The 19,381-nt window shown below is 38.2% G+C and overlaps 1 long non-coding RNA gene and 1 pseudogene across 1 annotated transcript; one reads left to right on the forward strand and one right to left on the reverse strand.

The window, feature by feature from the left end:
• Positions 1 to 282: 282 nt before the first annotated feature.
• Positions 283 to 871, reverse strand: LOC122030423. The gene is made up of 3 exons (XR_006125420.1): positions 855 to 871; positions 608 to 659; positions 283 to 333 (listed from the first exon to the last, which is right to left on the reverse strand). It is a non-coding gene; the product is annotated as an uncharacterized LOC122030423 (long non-coding RNA).
• A 14,120-nt stretch (positions 872 to 14,991) lies between these two features.
• LOC122029040 lies at positions 14,992 to 16,513 on the forward strand (annotated as a pseudogene).
• Positions 16,514 to 19,381: the final 2,868 nt, after the last annotated feature.

Genomic DNA, 19,381 nt, shown 5'->3' on the forward strand with positions numbered 1-19,381 from the left:
GATACTTGTTATATTATTTCTTCTAAATCTAGTATTTTGAGAGATGGTAAATATGAAAATTATGAGCAATAATCCTTCTCAAGAAAATAAACATATCTTGTAATCGACTTTCAGAAAAAACTACAATGCTCGTGAATTAAAGAGGAGAGGAAGTAACTACTGCGAAGGCCATATTTTTGAAGGAAAGCAAAGGTTGTTGCAGCATCCCAGTCATATTTGATATAGAGAAGTTCAGATTAAAACATGCACAATCAATGAACATAATCAGATACGATAGCAATACATACTGGTGTTTTGTAGGTTCTTGCGGCCTGGGTTCCAAAAGCAGATTTCCTGAGAGATGACAAAATTATTGCAACAATTCTCAACTTAAGTGTCAGATATGCCCGGGCAAATGGATCAATCAAAGCAATCAAAATATCTACCGTCCAGAAGCATGCAAACAATAAAGTTGATATTTAGTTCTTAATTTCTGATAATAGCCAAAGAAAAAGAAATGTTTCCATTAGGAATCAAAACACTAAGGAAGTGAAAGTTTCTGATTTGTTCCATAATTTTCAGTAATTTGAATGGCATTAATTATATAGATTGAAAGAGCAAACATTACCCTTGAAGCCAAGTTTCTTTTTGTAATCAACAGCAGCCTGAAGAAAGCTTGCCTACAAAAATTAAAACTTAGTTTTTAGATGAAGAAACAGCAAGATGAACATAGAATCATGTAATGCAATTTGCACGCTTTAGAATCATGTAAGATAAACATAGTTTATCAGCCAGGATAAATATGAAAATAATTAGAAGAAAAACAAATTTGTCAGACTTGTCATACTCGGTAATATGAAAGTACTAATTCATACCATGTGATCAAGTTATTCATTAACAAGCTAATGTCACATCGGATAAATAAATAATCAGATTATTCATTAACAAGCGACACTAACCCACCCCATAGTCCAACAAAGAACGACTTAATAACAAAGGAAATCCAAATTAAAACAGTGCAGCTAGAGACTCAAGATAAGCAATCAGCAATAGTTCAAACACAGCTCTACTTTGTCAAGAACTGCAAATGCAGTTGCAATGGAGTTTGATATCCATTTATGGTGAAAACCCAAATTTAAAAGTGAACAAAAGTATAGATATAACAATGAAGCAGATAAGAAAGGGGAAAAACTCAAGAACACCCTTGCAGCAAGATCCGAAACGACAAAGAGTCACTCCATGACAAAAGAATATCTTCAAATTCTCTACTTGTAGCAGTCACAATGAAATTAATAACAAAGGAAATTGGATGGAGGGCATCAAGCTGAAGAAAAGCCCCCTTTTTTTTTACCGCCAGTAGAAGCAAAAGGAGAGTCTTTTCTGCGACCAAAGCAGCCTCGGCGACGAACAACAGCACTACGGAGCATAAAGCAGCTTTGCTGCTCTGGGTTCGACAGAGAACCTCCATCTCTACAAAATACACACCAAAACCCTTCAAAGAAACCAACAACGAGAAGAAAAAAGGATGAGAAATAGAAGCGTACAACTGCAGCCCTCTATTGTGGCAAAGCACAAACTGAGAAGCGAAGAATCTCGCGAGACCGAGGAGGGAGCGGAGCAGAGAGACGCCTCCGATACGATGCTACCGCGCCAGATCTCCTAGTCTCCTTCGAGGATTAGGGTTTCAGGATATGCTGGGAGCCATGATCCTGTTCAAGCTGTCGAAGCATATGGTGGTCCAGGTTGCCATGGGTGTCCGAGGCCGGCACTGGACTCACGCTCATCTTGTCCTCCTTATACCAGTCACCGCCTCAACGTCAGGGGCGAACGAGGCGAAGAGATGGGTCGATCTGTCGTGGTCGATCGCCTCAGCACCGGGATCTGCCACTTGACGAAGGTGTGGTCTTGACGGAGAGGAGTTTGGAGGAGTGGTTCGCGGAGAGGGTTTCGCCAGAGAGGGGTTCACCAAAGAGGGGTTTGCCGGAGAGGAGTTGGATGGAGAAGGCCGCGTGAGAAGAGGAGTTGGGAGAAGGGTTCGGGATCAAAAACGATCAGAAGATAGGAGTTGGGAGAAGGGTTCGGGTTTTCTACTCCTTACTTAGATCCAACGGTTTGTATTAATCAAGATTTAGATGAGAACTTAAAAAAATACAACACTTTTTAAAAAACGTTGTCGTAGACACTAAAAAAAGTCTAATAGACAACGCTTTTTACGAAGCGTTGTCTTTAGCCCGTAAAAATCACTAATAGACAACGGTTTTTAGAAAAGTGTTGTCTATTAATAAGAAAATAATGAAATAGACAACGCTTTTCACTAAAAGCATTGTTAAAAAAAAATAGACAACGCTTTTTACAAAAAGCGTTGTTGTTTAAGTATTGTAGAATCTCAATTTTCTTGTAGTTTTTGCTAAAGTTCTTTTTATTTCTAAGTTTTCATTTTTTAATTCAGTATTTTTACCTTTTAATTTGTACATAGACTTAGTCATAGCCTTAATACCGAAATAAAGCTGATCAGGAGGTAAGAGACATACCTCACTTACCATATCAGACTTGAAGCTTGACTCTCCCCCTGCTTCGCTGCATTCATCTGACGCCCCTCCCCCTTCATCGATGCTGGATTCTGATGTACTTTGCCCTTCATAGCTTGCCATCAGTGCTATCCCGGCATATTCTTGAATCTCGGACTCAAATGATGAACTATCGTCCCAAGTTGCTTTTAGATTCTTGTGCTTCTTGGGTATCTTGACTTTGTCCTTCTTTAGTTCTGGACAGTCTTCTTTTAAGTGTCATTCCTTTTGACACTGGTAGCAACGCATCCTTCTTCTATTTCTTGGGTTCTTTTTATTCTGCATTTCTTTAAATTTATTAGATCTCAAGAACTTTTTAAAATTTCTTACCATATATGCTTCCTGATCCTCTTCTGAATCTGACTCGAGTTCATCCTTCTTGGTTGCGTTTAGTGCGATCATCTGGCTTGATTCCTTTGTTGTCCCTGCACACCTGGTTTCATGTAATTCAAGAGTAGAGAACAATTCTTCTAAAGTACTTACCTCCAGGTCTTTTGAAATATAGTAGGCATCAACGATTGATGTCCATTCTGGAGTTCTAGGAAACGCATTGAGTGCGTAGCGTATGGTGTCCCGGTTTGTTACCATTTCACCGAGGTTCTCGAGACTAGTAATCAATTCCTTTACCTTCGCGTGTAGATCGGCTACCTTCTCACCTTTTTCCAGACGGATGTTCGTCAGTCTGTTCCGGAGGATGTCTCTTCTTGCTAACTTGGCTTCGGATGTTCCTTCGTGGAGCTCCAAGAACTTCTCCCAGAGTTCTTTTGCCGATGAGTAGCTTCTGATGCGGTTGACTTCTTGAGGCGGCAACACTCTTAGCAGGTGATATTCCGCACGGTTGTTCGCTACGGAATCATTCCGCTCCTTCTTTGTCCACTGGCTCTCTTCTTTTTCTTCTCCATTCTGATTCGTCGGAGTTACAAAGTCATACTTTATAATTAACCAAATTTCGAAATCAGTTTTCAGGAATACCTCCATACGACGCTTCCAGTGTGCGAAGTTCCCCTTGAATTTTGGTGGAACAATGCTTGGTCCGGCCATCTCGTTGCTTCGATCGACGGTTAGTCCTCCTGAAGCGCCTTGCTCTGATACCACTTGTTGGTCCCTTTGGAAGCCGGTAAGAGGGGAGGGGTGAATTGCCCTACAAAAATAAATCTAACCTTTCTCGGATTTTCAACTAATTAACAAACACTTGTAATAATAAAAAGAAGAGACTAATTAAAGAAATCAGACACAGAGAGTTTACTTGGTTTGCAATCAGAGGATTGCTAATCCAAGGAAAGGATGACGCACTATCTGATGATCTCCTCTGGGCGGAGTAGCCTCTTACAATGTTGACAGCACAAAAAGAAAGAACAGAATTGAAAGCACTGGATTACAAGTTGAGTGCATAAACTGTGTAAATCAATGCTATATTTATAACACTATTCGTGGCACACCGAAAGATTCTAGGCGCCCTGGGGGGGATAAAACTTTATCCTCCAATGCTCAGATTGAGTCAAACCTCGATCTGGTCAAAATCCACTTCCGGGCGCCCTGGTACATTCTGGGCGCCTCGGTCAGCTCCGATCGCCCCGGAGGGAAAAGTCAACCCCGTTGATTTTTTCCAGCCCCGGGTCTTCTTGTTCCAGCTCCGCTAGCTTGGATGATCTCGACCATCCGGAATAGGGCTCACCCAAACCCAAGTTCCGGCCTTCTCCTTGAGCAGCCTTCCTTCCCTGTTTCTCGTCCCTCGAACGTTGCGTATGTTCTTTTTGTCCACCGGTGTACTCTTCCGCGGTCACCTCGTCCCTCGGACGCACCGAGCCCGTTGGCTCTCTCCCCGTGCTGTCCTTCTCATTAGCCGCGTCTTCCGCTCGACTTCCTGTGTTCCTAAGCTCCTGCATGCTTAGACACAAGGGTTAGACAAAACAGGACCTAACTTAACTTATTTGATCACATCAAAACTCCTTGGGGCTTCAACACTTATAAGGTCACATGCATTGCGAGTTTATCCGAAGGGCTTAAAATGACTTTGAGAACTAGATTCAGTTGGAGAGAGATAAAGTTTAGTTGGACCAAATAAAAGTCAAATATGAAAAAATATATTATCAAAATGGAAGTGTGAATGAACCACATCTCTTTTAGACGAGTTAGATCATTCTTGGTTTAGTCATGAACCAAATTGGTTTAATTCATGAACCAAATTGGTTTATTTCATGAACCAAGTGTTTTGGTTTTGAACCAAACCAAGAGCTTAATGAACTAAACTTTGATTAAGGCTTAATGAGTTGGATTTGAGCATTCTCATCAAATCCTCAGAGGAATCTTTATATACATATAGATATGAGAGAAATTAATATAGAAGCGGAAAATAGAATTAGTTTTAGGTTTTAGAAATAGTTTCCAAAACCCTCTCCTCTCCCCTCCTTCTCTTTCTCTCTAGTCGTCGACCACCAAAGGAGGTGCTCCTCCTTATGCCGGTGCCCAAGACGGTCGGCTAGCCATCTCGCTGGCTAGCAGGACACGCAGACCGATAGGAGGTTGCTGTAACAGTAACTCCAATCAACAGATTCCCTGCCCAACTGCTAGAACTTGTGGAAAGATTTTGTTCGCTCGCATCTAGCCCCTTCTCGGCTTTCGTTCACTCGTTTTTGGTGAGCAAACATTGCTACTAGAATTCCAACACATCTAGGCACCTTATACCTTGTTGGGAACGATCATACAACCTCTGGACAGTGATGAAACGATGTTGGACAACACCTTCTAAGTGCCGGACAACAACCTCTTTGGTTGATCATCCCCTTCTGATCCTTCTCTCGGATCACATCATCTCATGCTTAGCTAGTATCAATCGGAGATGAACGACTTATGGCCTTGTGAAGCCGTCTCGATGATAACTTGACATGGATACGAGTAGAGGCAAACTCCGTTGAGTTTGCTAGTTGATGTCCTTTCCACTTCATGTAATCCGTCAGATATAGCTAGATTAAACAATTTAATTTAGTTTTCGTAAAATTTTAATTCACTGTTATGTCCATACGTGTTGTATATTGCATGTGTCGATGCGTGTGTTGTAATAAATTATGATTGATTATATGAATGTTTTTGAAATATGTCAAATGCACATATCTGCGTCGGGCTTCTCCAACACTTCCAACCTTTATTGGAGCTCAGCATTTTATCAAAAAAATTGTACTTTAGTCGGGTTTGGATGAAAAAGACCCCCGCGCCCATCTTCTTAAGGTAGAAGATATAATGAAAGACTAGGGGCATGAGAGGGATGTTGTACAAGTGGAAGACACTAACTACTTTGTAGAGTTTTCGATGTTAGGACAAAAAAAAATTAAGATATCTTCACAATAGTATGATATTATCCACTTTTAACCTAATCACTCATGGTTTTATTTTTGGGCTCTACCAAAAGGCTTCATGCCAATGAAGATATCTTTCCCTTATAAGTTTATGATCCTTTCCATGTGTTTTCAATGTGGGACTTTGTTCGCAATCATTGCAACCCAACAATCTCCCCTCAAACGAAGGACCACCCCCTCAAGCCTATCCACTTGATATCATCTGATCCTTGACTCATCAGGACTTTCCTGCCCCTCGGTCCAACCGATCTATTAAGATTTCCTTGCCCCTCAGTCCACCTAACTTTCTAGGACTTCCTTGCCCCTCAGTCCAACCGACTTACTAGGTCTTCATTGCCTAGTCACAACTAGGACTTTTCTATATGTGTTTGGTCATCTTGATCCAGATATGAGAGTCCCTACTTCCTTCGTTAGAGGTCAATATTCCACTCACATGGCTCGATTAGACCATGAATTTTGTACATAGTTAGAGGTTAGTCCTTCTGGCAGTATGAGCTTTAATACAAATTATTATAACCAAAAGAATTAAGATATTTCTATAATTGTATGATATTGTCTACTTTGAGCCTAATCCCTTATTATTTTATTTTTGGGCTCTACTCAAAAGGCCTCATACCAATGGAGATATCTTTCCCTTATAAGTCCATGATCCTTTCCATGTGTTTTCAATGTGAAATTTTATTTGCAACCATTGCAACCCAACAATCGGAAGAAGTTGGGGGACAACTGTTGAAGAGGAATATGAAAATATTAGGAGACATCCATAAAAAGTGAGGGACAAGAAATTGGAGACCACCCAAAAGTAAGTCCTTAAAAAAGGCAACACAGCCAGCCGGTGGAAGATGAGGTCGGTCGAGGGCGTTCGTGATTATTATTCAATGATCAATAGAGATCTCAAAAGTTAATCTAATCCGATCCAAGTCCACCCCCACCCCCCCTCCCCAATTGATGCATGACATTGTAGAAGTATAACAGAGGGTGGGAATGTTCATGGCTACGTATACGAATGTTTGACAAAGAAGAAACAAAAGGATAGATGGAGAAGGAGGTGATAAGAGCAAGGGAAGGGGACGAAACATGCAAAGTGAAGGGAACTTACGATAAGGAGAATTAAGAAATCTCTAAAAATCGTCGGAGGCACTGATGAGGAGATTTGAAAGCAAGGATGAAGAAGGATGAAAGTAAGGATGAAGAAGGCATGACGAAACATGTGTTTTCAATTAAGAACTCTCTCTCTCTCAAAGTAGCTCACAACAAGGAAGAAGAAGAGACAAATACAAACTTTGAAATAGCTTCTTCTTTGAGTAGCTTGAAAATCTAGCAAGGAGGAGAGCTTGAGTTGATCTTGAGCACTTAAGAGCAATAGAACAATGTTTGCAAGAGAGATGATCATTTTTTCATTTAGAAGCCCTTTTTTAAACGTCTTCAAAATATAGCTGTTTCTCATGGAGATGTCGCTGTGAATCGATTGGGGTAAATCTCCAATCAATTCTAAATTATTTGTTGAGCGCCACCAACTCTAGATCAATAGTGTAGATTATTTCATTTGAATCCCAATCGATTGGGCTAAAGCCTTAATTGATTGAACTCATCAATCGATCCACTAATCGATTAGAGCTTCTGTTTCTTTTCGCAAATAAGGCTCTACAATCGATCGGCTAATTGATCCAAGAGCACACTATGTTTTTGCATAAACCTCTGGTCAATCGATCGACTGATCGATTGGTTACCCCCAATTGATTAGTTGATCGATCTAGGAGCGCACTATGCTTTCACGTAAAAGCCTAGTCAATTGATCTGTTGATCGATTGGTTACCCCTAATCGATTAGTTGATCGATCCAGGAGTGCTCTATTCTCACAAAGGTACTTTCAATCGATTAACCAATTGATTGCTGGCTTCCCAATATATCAATTAATTGATTGATACATATTTCAACTCACAATTCAATTTATACGTAAATCCAAATCATCTCGAGTACCTATGTCAGATGAACCTCCTGTTCCCTACACTTTGTGCCTGAAGCTTCCTCATCTCTGGATCTTCATGCCAATAATCCAATCCTTGACCTCCTTCGACTTCTCTTACCTTACATTAGGTCTTTCGACCTGTAAGGGCTTTTCTTGCCAAGAATCGGTCCTCGATCTCCTTGGACTTCTCTCGCCTTGTATCCGATCTTCCTCCTTATAAGGTCTTTTCTTGCCAAGAATCTGGTCCTCGACCTCCTTAGACTTCTCTTTCCTTGTATCTGGTCTTCCGACCTGCAAGGGCTTCTCCTGCAAACTCGCAACTCATGTTAGATCTAACATATTAACCTAAACTTAAATAATTATCAACATATTAAAACTTCCAGGGCATGATTGCACTAACAATCTTCTACTTTTGATGTTTGACAATCTATTTAAGTTTAGACTAATTTTCAACTTATCATAATAATAACAAAATGATAAACAACAATATAAAAATTAGCAAATCATCATGTTATTATCAAATTATCAAGCGAGCATGAACTTCATCTCAAATAAGCATAAACTTAAACTTATATATCCCCCTTGCCAAATATAAAAAAAAGTTACAAGAACTCCCCCTCAATATGTGAATTAATCAATCATGATATACAATAAAGTAAGAGCACTCCCCCTAAGAACATGCAATCAAAATATAGAAGTAGATACAGAATAAGATAGGAGCACTCTGCATAAATCAAAGAATGATAGGGTACACCCCTATGTATCATGCAAACAAACACTATGATAACATGACTAAATATACAGCCGTTACAAACATAAATCCATAAAAGTGACATATCATATATATCACATAAAATAGTATCTAAAATTCACATCATAAAATACAAGTCAAACAAACATATCCATACAAGAAGTGAGAACTATATGTCATAAAAGACATAAAATCAACCATGTTGTCCTCAGCAGGATCAACAGTAGCAGTACTCATGGGAACATCTATAACAGGTGGGATATCACTCGCTGGAGGGGGAGGCTGAGAAGAATGGCCCGATGTCCAAGATCTCACTAGATCCATTAGAGAGTCAATGCTCATCTACATATCTGTCGGTGCCTAATGGTGGCAACCTCTACACGCACCTCAACAATATCCATGCATAGCTCCTCAAAGTGAGTGTCCATGGCCTCCTCGTCGAAACTTCTAGGGCATGATTGCACGAACAGTGGGGGTATAATTACACAGACACAATACATATATGGTGATGGGACCCATAGATACAACAAATATATAACGATGGAACATCTCTTTTAAGATGATTCCATGGCTAACAACTGTTGAAAAGTCTTCTTTCAGTCAACCCAGCCGCTAGCTCGCTGATGGTCCAACTGTAAAATACGATACTTAAATAATAAGTATTATTGGATAAATAATCTTATTAGATGTTTTGAGAATTTTTAGAAATTTTTTGGGATTTAAATGAGGTCCGTATGACATATTTTAAAGGGTAGGCTTATTGGGATTAGAGAAAACTTGTTTAGAAAATCAATTAAGTGGGAGTTGATTGAGGAATTAACTGAGCGTTTAATTGATTTAACCTAAGTTGATTAATTAACCTAGTATAAAATGTGCATTGATGCCTTCTTCTCCTGATTCCCTCTCCCTTTACCATCTCCACCCGACGCCACCCTCTCCCATCTCCCGATCTCGCCGTGCCATCTGTTGGTGCGGGAAGCATCCGACGATTGAACCCAAATTTTGATAATGGCAAAGGATTCAAAGTTAAGATCATTTGTTATCTAACATGTGTGAATGAGGTTTCTCAGGAAAGTCCTAACCGCGATTAGGCAGGTGGAAAACCCTAAGGGGTGGCAACCCTAGGTCCTAGGGGGTGGTAATCCTAGGTAGAGGAAAACCCTAAAAGGTGGCAACCTTAGGTCCTAGGGGATGGTAACCCTAGGTGGTGAAAATCCTAAGGGGGGGGGGGGGTAACCATAGGTCCTAGGGGGAGGTAACCCTAGGTGGAGGAAAACCCTAGGGGATGGTAACCCTAGGTCCTAGGGGGTGACAACCCTAGACAGAAAGTCCAGTCGGTCTAGAGGATCGGACTGACATTAGGTATGCTCTGCTGAGTGGAGTAGGTGAGAACGCGTTCCCCGTAGAGGGAACAGTAGGCATCGGTTCGACTTAGGGTTTTTCGGTCAAAAATCCAAAGTCAGAACCGGACAGTCCGTGACTGTCAAACTTTCATATTCATATATTTATATGTGTGCTAACTTTGTCTTACAGGGTATGTGGTTGTTTTGTGGACTAACACATCTTGCAAGGATGAAAGAGACACTTTTGCCTCGGATGAACAGTACCCGAGGCACCCTCCATGGAGCTTGGAGGCGCCTCGGGTGCAAGACAGAAGCTGGCTGCGCAGAGGAGCTGGAAGCGCCTCCATGGAGTTTAGAGGTGTCCTGGACTGCTGGTTGAAGGCGCCTTCAGTGGATGATGAAGGCACCCTTAGGCGGATAAACAGCAGGCTGCAAAGGCTTATCGACAGCGCAAAACCAGGGATAAGATTTTGGTTTGAGGCACCTCCATGAGGACTTGGAGGCGCCCTCAACAGCCTATTTAAGGCTTCTTCGACCAGCAGCTAGAGATACAACAATTCCAAGTGATCTTCTTCATGTTGCTGATCAAAGAGTGTTCCGAGAAAGCATCAACCTGACGCCGACGACTTGGAGCTTCAAGACTGCTATTTCTTGTTTGTCGTTGGTATATTTTAGTACTGTCGATTGTACTTCATTTGTAAACACTTGAACGCTATTATAGTTGCTGTCCAACGTAAACGCTCAACGAGCATAGGCCTTAGAGTAGGAGTCATCCTAGGCTCTGAACCAAGTAAATAACTTGTGTTCGCGATTGTTTTCTATTTTATTCCGCTGCATTACTCGAACATTTTCCGTATACGAAAAGTGAAAGCCACGAGTGCTATTCACCCCCCTCTAGCACTTCTCAATCCAACAAGTAGTATCAGAATGGGGTAGCTTCGATTTGGTGCAACCACCAATCAAGCACTTTTTCGTGGTATTTTTCTAAGTTTTTCGGAGTCGATCAGGAATCGGTATTCTTGCCGTCTTCCGATCTAGTTTTTTTTCGTAATCAGTTTTTTTCTCGAAGTTGGTGCAACACCACTCGAGATCGCTTAATATTCTTCTTTTAACCGTACTACTAATCCAAGATCAAGTCCTAGGACACGTTTCTTTTTCGTCCTTTCGTGCTAGATCTTTAATGGCTCTCCAAGAAGGTTATAGCACCGCTCGCCCACTGCTCTTCACCGGAGACGACTTCGGTTACTTGAAGGGCCGGATGGAGGCATATCTCCAGACTCATTTTGAAGTTTGGATGATCATCAAAACCGAACTCGAACTTCCAATTGACGACGACGACAAACTGATACCTTGCGAGAACTGGGATGCAACCCTAATCAAGAAGGTAGAAGAAAATGCCAAGGCGACCTGCACCCTCCAGTGTGGCCTGACAAAGGAGGAACTCAACAGAGTAGGACCTTTCTCAAGTGCAAAGGAGCTCTGGCAAAAGCTGATTGAACTACACGAGGGTACATCAGACACAAAGGTAAGCAAGAAAGACCTTATTTTAAATAAACTATATAACATTAAATTGCAGGAAAATGAAACGGCAAGCCAACTACATGCCCGCATACAAGACCTATTGAACGGACTCCACGCAATCGGCCAAAGGGTGGAGAATCGCGACATATTGAGGTATGCCTTAAATGCCTTTCCGAGGAGTACCTTATGGGCATCCATGGTTGATGCGTACAAGGTTTCTAAGGATCTCTCTTCAATCAAGTTAGATGAGTTATTTGCAGAATTTGAATTACATGAACATATTAACTCACGTCCGGCCGAGAAGGGTATAGCTTTGGTTGCAGGTACAAGCAGAACTCGGGAAGCTAAAACAAAGCGCATAACCGAACCGAAATCAGAAGAAGAACCAGATTCGGACGACGACGATGATCTTACGACCGAACTTGTCAACCTGGTAAGGAAACTCTACAGAAAGAAGAGGGGCTTCAACAGGAAGGATGCCAAAAAGGTAATCCAGTCCAAGGAAGCCCAACCAAAGGTGAAGTTCGAAGTGACATGCTACGGATGCAACTAAAATGGACACATCAAGTCCAACTGCCCGAACCAGAAAGATGCAAAGAAACCAAGAAGGAAGAAGGCCCTTAAAGCGACTTGGGACTAGTCTTCTTCGGAAGAGTCCCACGGTGAAGAACTCGAACAGATAAGTTTCCTCGCAATGACGACCCAGGACCAAATTAACGAATCCGTAAGCGAGGACGAATCGAAAGTTGAGTCCGAGAGAAGCCACGAATCCGTATCCGTTTCTGAAGGGTGTAAGTACATTTCGTTTGTATAATTTAATAAATTACTTAATGCGTAAACTAGCTAAGTCTAATGTTCGGATCAAGTCGTTTCTAAAGGAAGTAACATCCCTTAAAGAAGTGACTAATATCGAATCCTTGGCTGACCCTGTTCAGACTGGAACCTCAACTTAAGTCCAAAAACTTGAGGAAGAGAATTCCTGCATGAAAATTCAAGTCAAGGATTTGAAAACTACATTGGAACGGTTTACACTGGGTTTCAAGAATCTTGACTTGATTCTTGGAAAACAGAAAGTCGTATACAATCGATCCGGACTATGATTTAAAGCTAAAAAGAAATATCGGTCTTATTTATCGCTTGTTAACAGACTAAATAGAAAGATAGTCCAAGCATGGGTACCTAAGTCCAACTTGGTCAATCAAGTTGGACTTGATCAATATTAGGTCCCCAAGGATCAAGTACATTACCATATCGAGGCTATGATCCAGGGATGACCAATAGAAAAACTATCTTAATAAATAGATAAAATTACTTGATGCCTGTTGATTTTCCTTTCCTTACAATATGCATGTTTAGATTAGGATAGATTAAGGACCTAAGCGTAATTTACACTTGTTTAGTTAAACTTATGGGTTTCAAAAGGGAAATTAAATATATATTTTCTTTGAAAGGCTCTGTTTAGAAGTGGTGGATGATCTCATATCCAAGAAGGCCTTGTGCCTCGCCACGGTCTAGGAGCCAATCTTCGAAATGTATATTTAATTAACCAATTGGAAAATCTAAGTTTAACTCAAATGTAAATTAATCCTTAGAAATAATCTAAATTAAGATAACCATCTCACAAAACTACTCAAGGTTCCCTGATTGATAAACTTAAAATCGGGTGAGATGGATCTAAGTTGAACTTAGTCTAATCTAATAAAATAATTAATCCATTTAATTAATTAACTTAATAATTTCTAATTAATCAATTTAATAACTTAATTAACTTTATAATTAACTAAAATCTAATTAATTAAACTAGCTAATCAAATTAACTAATAAATTAACTTAATCAACTTCATAAACTAAAATAAATTAACTCAATAATATATAATTAATCAATTTAATAACTTAATTAACTTTATAATTAACTAAAATCTAATTAATTAAATTAACTAATCAACATAACTAATAAATTAACTTAATCAACTTCACAAACTAAAATAAATTAACTTAATAATTTCTAATTAATCAATTTAATAACTTAATTAACTTTATAATTAACTAAAATCTAATTAATTAAATGAACTACTCAGCATAACTAATAAATTAACTTAATCAACTTCATAAACTAAATTAACTTAATAATTTCTAATTAATCAATTTAATAACTTAATTAACTTTATAATTAACTAAAATCTAATTAATTAACTTAAACTAATTAACTTAATAAACCATCTCACAAACACCCATAGGAATACCGTGGTTGATCATCTACACTGGGTAAGATGGAACATTAAGTTAATTTCAATCAAACTATCTTCTAAATCCATCAAATTGACCCAAATCAAATACTTTATGTAGGAACATAAAGAATTGGATCAATAGATGCTAGATAGTGGATGCTCCAGGCACATGACTGGAGACAGACTGAAATTCACTAAACTGAAACTCAAGAACCTAGGGTTGGTTGCGTTCGGCAACAACGGAACCCTTAAGGTAATCGGAATAGGTAATATCCAATTAAATTTTGATTTTTATATTCGAAAAGTGTTATTAGTTGAACAATTTAGTTTCAATCTACTTAGTATTAGCTAGATATGTGACTCAGGATACTTAGTCACTTTTCAAAAAATGAATGCATAATTAATAATATTAATAATCCTGAAATCACACTTAAGGGAATTAGGAAAAAGAACATTTATACAATAGATCTACCTACCTCTTCACAAGAGTGTCTATTGACACAACAAGGGGAAACCGAGTTGTGGCACAGGAGACTGGGTCATACTCATACTAGACTCATTTCAAAAATGAGTCAAAATGATTTAGTTAGAGGTCTGCCTAAATTAAAATTTATTGAATATTCAACTTGTGATGCTTGTCAACAAGGTCACTACAAGAAAATCCTCATTCAACAACACTCAAATGACAACGGTTTTATATCAAATCGTTATTTTTTTTACCTTTTACCAATGGTTTTAACAAAAATTATTGTCTTTTAGTAGTCATTTTGGCCTACGACAATCGTTTTTAAAAATCATTATCTATTTTGGGACTACAGCAACGGTTTTTAAAGGCTACTACAACAACTTTTGAAAATTGTTGTCTATGTGTGATTTTTTAGGGATTACGACAACGATTTTTGAAAACTGTTGTCTATTAAGTGTTGTTAAATGTCGTTGTTTTTTTTCCTTCGCTGTTTTTCCCGTTCGCCATATTTTGCCGCCGCATTTTTTCTTTCCCTCTTCCCAAATTTTTTTGCCGCCGTGTTTTTCTTTCTTTATCTCTTCACACTGTCGAACCCATCTACGAAACCCCTCCTCGCCTTCTCTTCTGATCCTCTTCACTTTCGCCTCCGCATCCCATTGATCGATCGCTCCTCCTCTCCTATGCCGTAGAACCCTAATCTCAAGGTAAAGTTTATGATTTCTCATGATTTATGTGATTTTTGTGTGTGTGTGTGTGTCCTAAGCGCCGATTCCGCTTCACCACCAACCTCTCCAAGTGCTCCGATGTTTGCCCCATGAAGCGCTCCAATCATGTGAGCCTCTTTTTCCCTTTTGTTCCTTCCGCATTGTCGTGCTGCTGCACGCATTTAGGGATTTACTTAGATCTAGTCAAAATTGTAATCGATCTGCTAGAAACGGTAAAGTGTATACTCTCAAAACTATCCATTTAGCTGATCTTGGAGAGGGTCGGCTTTATCGAACTATGGCTGCCATGGAAAACCTAGACGCATATTTAGGAAATAGTATGGCTAAAACTATTTTTACAGATAGAATTTTCTTTAGGCTTGAAAAGAACTCGTGATCCAAGCTTGAGCAATTATAACCTTAATAAGCATGTATTGCAGTTCTGAAACAATATTAAATAATTTATTTCTGAAATACAATAAGCAAAGCTGAAGCATAACCAAGCTCATCTCAAGCCTGTATCAATAACTTCAATAGTAAATATGATGCCTCTTCAGATAAGTCTGCCTCATCTAGAGCTTGATGCTGTAGAAATTAGTTTAGGAATCTTTCAGTGTAAGTTAAGTATCTAATGGTAGAAACACGCTTCTACTAAATAATAATGGAGAAGATATTAGCTATATTTTTGTTTTCCAATACTCACAATGACTATAATCTATTTACACAAATCGTATATTTTTACGTAAGACGGGCAAAGATAACATATTTGAAATAGCACAATGAATGCAAAACCAACTACACTAACCATCAGTTGCACTAAAAATGTGATTTGATGTTAGAGATGTATGGTGGTGAATATACTGACTTAGCTCTGCTAACTTCAAGCTCTAACTTAGCTCATGATTTACGATTTTGCCTCCGCATCCCATTTATCGATTTACTTTACCCTTCTTTGTATGTCGTTGCTCACTCGATTAGCTCGGCAGGGAAGAATTTCGGAAGATGTTTAAGGAAAAGAACCATAATAACAAGTCAGTTGCAGTGGTTAGTTTTCCTCGTCCTTTCCCCTACAGATCTTTCTACTCCATAATTGATTTTTTACCACCATAATAAATGCATCAATTTGATCCAAACAGGTTGATAAAGCTGGAGGAGACAAGTGGAAATCTTTGACAGAAGAAGTAATCAATAGCAATACATGATTTGCTAATTCAATTGAACAACCTTTAACAATCTCTCCTTTGCAAGAGAAAGCTCCATACGTAGCCAAGGCAGCAAAGCTCAAAACCGATTAAACCAAAACCATGGTTGCCTACAACAAAGGCCAGGTACTAATCACAAACTCACTACTTTTTGTAGAACAACTCCAGTATCGAATCACTTAATCATTCACCTTTATCTAGTTCATAGTCTGGTGGAGGAGGAGGAAGTCGTGCTGCTGCCGCAGATGAAGCAGAAGAAGAAGGCGAGGAATCCGACAAGTCAAAATCCGAGGTGAATGATGACGATGAGGATGATGATGAAGAAGAGGTCTGAAATCTAATAATAATAAAAAGAAACTATTTTCCACATTATGTCTCTATAAATAAATTATTGTTGAATGATGAATAGGATGAAGAGGATGATGAATAAAGGAATTGCATCTGCAACTCAAGATTATCTCTTTTCCTTTCTGTTTTTCCCTTGTTGTAGTTTCTATTTGGACCCGAAGAAATCATAAAAATTATCAACTTTCCATTATCTTCTCTAATGGTAAAAGTCTGAACTATCATAATGTACTTAACTTTTGTCTAACCTGATCTAATCTAGTTCCAATTTATCTTGCTCTAAGTACAGTGATCTTTGATTAAAGCAGTGCTTTCAGTCCTTTACAGGAAAGGCAGTGCAGAGGTTTGTCATATTTCTGATTTACTTGAGTGGTTGTTGATTGTCTCAAATAAAGCAGTTTGTTAGGTTTGCTAACCTGATTGTGTCAAACGGTTGACTTTGTTCTAGCTCAACTCATCTTGTTCGTATTTAGTTATTATAATTGGTGGAATTCCATCTTCTATAGAAAGTATTTGATCCAGCGAGTTACTATAATTGTTCAGGCTAAATGAGTTATTTGATCCAGCTTTATAGAAAGTATTTGTTCTACAACTTTTTGTCAACCTTAAAAATGTGGATTCTTTCTAAAAGGGTGCTCATTTGAAGACATCAAAATAATCATTATTTGTATATGAATTCGATATGATGTTTGCTTTAATGTCTGCCGAGTAAATTCGTGAAGAATTTCGATTTCTAATGTATGAATTCTATTTGGTAGGAGAGGAAAATGATGCATTTGACATTTACATAGCATTCTATTGATAATAAATGGGGGAAAAAATCAACATGATGTTCTTTTCATTCTGTGGTTATCAAACATTGTTATTTCTAATTGAGACTATTGAATATATTAGGATACTTAATACTATTTATGAGGTTAAGTCCTTCTTGATTGACAAGGAGAAGGATGAATGAGGTTGATCATTAGTTCCTTATTAAGAATTCACCTTCTGTTGCTCATTGCATAGCATGTTAATCTCTCATGTTCTCATTTCTGAGGTTGATCATTAGGACATTTTAATTAAAATTCTTTTTCTACTTTTGCACAGTTTTGTAGGAAATCTTGGTCTTTGTGGCTATTGGCTAAGCTCGCCTTGCCACTTCCATCCACCACAAAGAGGTATAACTCTTTGTACAATAATCTAGGAATTTCCTAGAAGCACCTGCTATTTGTTGTTTGTATTTTGTACAATAAGCTATGAATATACAAACCTCTTAATAACCTGAACATCACATGCAAAGTATTAATATTTCATTTAGACAAGAGATTGCTAGAATCAATATAAAAATTCTGTTAGCTTAATGTAAAGTTTGTTCTTTATATTCAAATTTAATTGCATGATTTATTATCCTTTCTCTTTTTTATCAAATACAATTACTTAAATGAGGGTTAGTTTACTGAAAATTTCAATGTTTTTCAGTAGAATCATATTCAAGTTTTCAAATTTACTTGTTCCAGATATAAATAATATTTGTCTTGTTATTCCATATGCTTTGAGGAGTCACTGTGATGGAACCATGCTGAGCAAAAAATAGCTAGCTAATTAATTAATGTTTCATCAATGGCAAACTACGCATTCATGATTCTAATTCTCTATCTGTAATACATTATTTTGTTCTCAAGCATCCATGACCACATCATCAAATTATGTCTATGCATGTTTACTAAATGCATCTTTCTTTCTATTATTAACAGGTATCATTCTTTACATCAACAATCACCCTATTCTTCAGGTAAGATATATAGATAGACTTTTGTTTTTTAAATTTTCTTGTATACCTGTGCTATCGATGTTGTTTTCTTATATGTAGAACTACAATGAATGGAAAGAAAGGTAGCAGTATTCAGATCAACATTTGCTTGCCGCCAAACGCAACACCACAATCAGAAAGCATGAAGAAGTCTACCAAGAATCATAATGGCAAAGCCAGGATACCAATGAGGAAATTGATGATGGAAGTGTGGGAGTTTGCCAGAGAGGACACAAACAGGGTGACCTTTTCCCTCAAGGTTGGCTTGGCTTGCCTCCTCGTCTCCCTTCTCATTCTCATCCCAGTACCTTATCAAGTCTTCGGCACCAACTTCATATTGGAAAAGGTTGGTATGAAAAAATAAGCAAGTGAGAAAGAGGAGTCCAATGAAATCCTACAAGTTGAAGATTGTGATGGGACTTGGGTTGATAATAATTAAGTGCAATCCTACATGGCATGAACCACCATTAAAAGTTTCTAATCTTTTGGCTATTGTTCATTAGTTGTAAATAGAGTTTATTTGTTTATTTGTATTGAGATAAATTTTATTTGAACATGAGATATATTTCTTCTTTTGTGATTGTAATTCTTGTATAACTAACATTTTGAATGATATTGATGTGGGAAATCTTCTTTCTTGATTATGATTCATTATTATATATTTAAATTGAAATATGATATATTGGTATTAAAAGATAATAATTTAAAAGATAACGGTTTAAGACCGTTATTGTTGTCTATCACCCTCAAAGATAACGGTTAAAAATCGTTGTCGTAGCCCCAAAAACGGTTGTAACTAGCAGTAAAAATACTCTAAATAACAATGGTTTTAAACCGTTGTCTTTTCATTCAAAAACAACGGTTTAAAACCTTTGCAAAACTGTTGTCTTTTCATTTAAAGACAATGGTTTGAAACCGTTGTCATAGCCCCCCCCCACTTTTAACAACACTGCCAATTACAACGGTTTTAAAGGGCCTACAACAACGGTTTTTAACCGTTGTCTTTTAATATTTTTGGTGTAGTGGGTAAACAAACCAAGTCAAACTATAATTTAACCAACCTAAACAGAACAACCTCTATACTTGAGCTCCTTCACCTAGACTTGTTTGATTCACACGGAGCCAAGTCACTAAGCAAAAATCAATATTGCTTAGTAATAA

The sequence above is a fragment of the Zingiber officinale genome, chromosome 10B (assembly GCF_018446385.1).
Source record: "Zingiber officinale cultivar Zhangliang chromosome 10B, Zo_v1.1, whole genome shotgun sequence".
Taxonomy (NCBI): Eukaryota; Viridiplantae; Streptophyta; class Magnoliopsida; order Zingiberales; family Zingiberaceae; genus Zingiber; species Zingiber officinale.